Here is a 4,225-nt window from a genome sequence, read left to right on the forward strand (position 1 = left end):
AAAGTTTTTTCGAGCATTAAAATTAAGTAATTCATTTCAAAATGAAAATTATTCCAACTTGGCTTTTTAATACGAGTATATACTCTATGTTGTTTTTTTTTTTTACCCTTTCAGTAAATATCTTAAAATCATATTCTTTTCTGTATTTCCCCTTTAGGAGTCAGTGAGACGTGCAAACACATTATTAAACTATTGCTTTCTCTAAAAGCCAATGGAGACCTGTAGGCAATTAGACAATTGTCTCATTTTCATACAGGAAAAATGACGGTACATAGCAAACCGAGTTATTCATGTTGGCGAATCAGATAATAGCTGTATGCGGTCACGCCTTTTGTCAGCACGCGACCCTTTAGCTGTTCGAGGTACTGAGAGCAAAATGTGGGTTTTTTATGTGTGCTAAATGGACTGAGGTTCATTATCTAAGGCAGTGTTCATCTGCATGAGCACAGTTTTCGAGTGTGTTTTCAAATCATAATTTATTAAGCAGAAGCTTGTCAGTGTCTGATGAGTTCAAGTGTTCCTTTCAACTTTTGTTTTTGCGTGAGCTATAGAACTTTCGTGCAGTGTTTGGCATTTACCTTAAGCAAACCTAATGTATTTTTCTTTGTTCCCATGTTTTCAAGGGAACTGAAATAGTGCATCCAAAGTAAAGTAAGTGAGTAAAATACAAGTGTAACTTGGATTTCACCATTTAATGTACATTGCTTTGCTTTACTTTAACTTCAGGGTTATCTTTAGAGGGTTGCATTTCACTTTGTTTTAAACTTAAATTTCATTTTGAGAACTGACAAGATATCGTATTTTATTCAAGTTTTCATTTAGGTATTTTCAGTGCATTACTTTTACACATGATCTCTTGCCCTTAGTGTGTTATTGTATTGAGCTTTATGTTTCCCAATGTATGGGTCAATAATGCTCTTTTTGTTATTGGTGCCTTGACCAAACAACTGTTACAACTGTTATGTGAGTGGTATCTGTACAATGTCGTGCACTGTATTTCATGTTATTGCTTGCTGAGCACAATTTTCTACCCTTATCGAAGTGGTGGCAGTTCTTCTGAACAAACTGCAGGGTTCTCTTGAGAGTGGGGGCTCTACTTTCTGTGTTTATGGAGAATGCAACTCTCTTGCTTCACAAAAAGTAGATGTATTCTCCACAAACAGAGAAAGTAGTTTGGGTGACAGTTTCAATGTAATATGTCTTGATCGAGGTTACCTGTGTTTGTTCTGTATGAAGCCAAACAGCATGAGTGGATCGGCTTGTGTAAAGCAATGCAGTGTCCTAGCAGTCCAAGATTGGTGGTTATTAAGATTAACAATTGAACATCAGGTGTTGACAATTATATTTAGTTGTAGTTGAATTGAGAGTACATTAATGTGTAAGGAAGTGAGTTAAATCCTACCAGGAATGATTTTCAGAAAGCCAAAAAAATTATATTGAATTTTACCAGTTACAGATTGCAGCACATTACTAGATTGTAACTGTTGACAAACAGTTTACAGAAGCAGGCCTATAAGTTAGTGTAGTAATGGTGTGTGTACCTGAAGCAATATTTTGAAAGGTACAAGTGTATGTCGTGAGGTGTGTAAGTTGGATGCTTACATGTATTCAAACATACATATGTGATTATTTGTGTGCAATGTGTTGCACAGATGTAGGAACCTTACACAATGCCATTCATAAGTGTTGTCCAACACAAGATGAATCAAAACACTGAGAACACAACAAGAGAGCAATTTTTGATTGAGAATTCGATCAGGGGGTTAAGGTTGTCAAGTATGAAGTTAATTGTGAATACTGGCCTGCTATGCACTAATCAAAAAAGCAATGAGACTGTTGGTTTTGTTAATGCAGGAGTAAGAATGTTTCACCTTTTCATAATGAAACGTTTCACTGGTAGTGGATTTTACAGGCAAATTATGATAGTAACTCAAAGGCTCACGCCATGCTTGGACGAGAATACAGTTTTAATTGTATTCTGCAAGTTTGGCTGGTAGAATTTCAGTTAGGTAGAACTGAAATATAAGTGAAGTGAAATCACCTGTGAAAAATGAAATTCATAAATAGCATGTCTGAAGATGACGAATGTGTACTTGGTGGAACCAATGTTTTATTTGTTATGCAAAATATTTAAGTTTAATACGAGAGTATTATTTAATTTATGCGTTAAAGTAATATATTTTCAGCATCGATAGTTATGGCAAATTTGCTTATGTAACTGTTTATGAATCATTTGTTGTGTACTTTAATTGTTGTGAATTGGCGTCATGTTACTGGAACCTTCTGAAATTTCCCTAGTTGCTTTAAGTAAGTATCGTTGCAGCATATATGTAGTAGTGTGTAGAAAGTTCTAGGCCTCAAGTTAGGCTATTTATAAATATTCGTACAAAATGTGATAGGAAATTAAGTAAAAGGAAATAAGAAAAAAGATAGAGATAGAAATAAAATGGGTGATCGTGAGCTTAGCCATAAAGTATGTATAGTGGCGACTTTTAAATTATGATAATTAATATCAGATTGCATTATAATAACAGAGTAAAGAATAATATTCGTCTTTTCAATTGGGTTCTAAAGTGACTGAACCAGCCTGCGTGGACTTTTGACGTAAAAGAGAATTACTTAAAGCTCTGTATACAATTGTGGTAATTAACTGTGTAACGAACATTCGTATATACGTTTGACTTGTTTTAATATATTATTTCAAAACAAGTGGAGTGTATGCTGTCTGTTTATTGTTGACATTTATCGCCAGCAAGTCAAAGGTACCTACTGTAAAGATTCCTGTAAAAACCTATCAATATTTTGAACATGCACGTAGAAATGTTTCCAATATATAATTATCTGCTCAGTATTGGTTAATTTCATCAAGCTATAACTATGTGTAAGATTACATGGCAGATGTAGTGTGGTTGACATATTATAACATTCTTCTTTGCTTTCACTTATAGGATCTTAGTATTATAGGATCTTAGTGTCACAAAGTCTGAAGTTATATTATTATATTCCTAACTTACAATGCTGGTTCGGGTCACGGGTCATTAAGAGTCTATGTAGGCATGGCCTTGTTTGTTAGTTGTTCTTTCACGTAAACTGTTCCGAGATTTTATGTTTTGAACATAAAATTTCTTTATTAAGAGTCGTACTTCCTAAATATACTTAATACACTACGTTTCTAATCGTAAAATATCCTGATCTGGGATACTCGGAAAATGCTAAGAGTGAGATCTAAGACGATGATATTTTGTAATATTGTTACGTTTCCTTTCGTTAGTTAATTTTCCGTAAATTCATTCCCACGAAACTTTAGCGTCATAAGTCCTTTCTTAAATAAAACTGGTTTATTCTTTCTGAATATAACTTTGCGATACACTTAATTTCAACAGTCGCGCTATAACAAACGGTATAATTCTCAACGAACGGCTCACGTGCTCGACTCAACAATACTCAGTTCAATTACACATTGTTCCGTCACTTTGTGACCGTCTTATATATACAAGACTAACACATATCCAGTAAACGTTGAGCATTCATGAAGGAACAGGATATTTCTAGAAGTCAATGACGTGTTACTAGAGTCACATGACTTCCGCTGTCGTAACATAAGTTTAAGCTTAAAATATTCAATCAAACAGAACGAACTTTGTCCCCTTCGAATGAAGGTAAATTCAAATATTTAGCAACAACAGTGCAGTAGCAGACGACTTTTCAGCTAGCAGACGATGCATGCTAATAAGCTGAGCACGCGCACTCTTTACTAGGACGTTTTAGGACAACATGGGACCTATTGGTCCATCTTGGCTGTTGCAGCCTTTCAACTAAATTTAATTTTTTTTGTCTTAACGCCAGCCCTTATCATTCATATACTTATCAAGCTTTTTCTTAAATTCACTTAAATTTGCTGTCTCTACAACATCTGAAGGCAACCCATTCCAAAGGCCAACCACCCTGTTAGCAAAATGAAACTGTCTTAGTTGAAGAAGACAATTACCCTGCCAAAATTTATATTTGCGTCCCCTAGTCCTACTATTCTCACTATTAAATATGAAAAAAAAACGATGATGCATCAAAACTATTAATTCCCTTATCAATTTTAAACATCTCAACCCAATCCTCTCTAACTCTTCTTTTTTCAAGAGAAAACAATTTCGGAAATTTTAACCTCTCCTTGTATGACAACCCTTCCATCCCAGGCACCATTATAGTAACCTTTCTCTGAACCCTTTCC

The 4,225-nt window shown here is 34.7% G+C and overlaps 1 long non-coding RNA gene across 1 annotated transcript in view; it reads left to right on the top strand.

Moving 5' to 3' along the window:
- Window positions 1–520: 520 nt before the first annotated feature.
- Window positions 521–4,225, top strand: part of LOC111083140 — a 12,347-nt gene continuing 8,642 nt past the window's right edge. The window contains exon 1 of the long non-coding RNA XR_002608824.1: window positions 521–651. This is a non-coding gene — a long non-coding RNA (uncharacterized LOC111083140). The remainder of the gene's footprint in view (window positions 652–4,225) is intronic.

This window comes from Limulus polyphemus, unplaced genomic scaffold (genome assembly GCF_000517525.1).
Source record: "Limulus polyphemus unplaced genomic scaffold, Limulus_polyphemus-2.1.2 Scaffold8323, whole genome shotgun sequence".
In the NCBI taxonomy this organism is placed as follows: domain Eukaryota; kingdom Metazoa; phylum Arthropoda; class Merostomata; order Xiphosura; family Limulidae; genus Limulus; species Limulus polyphemus.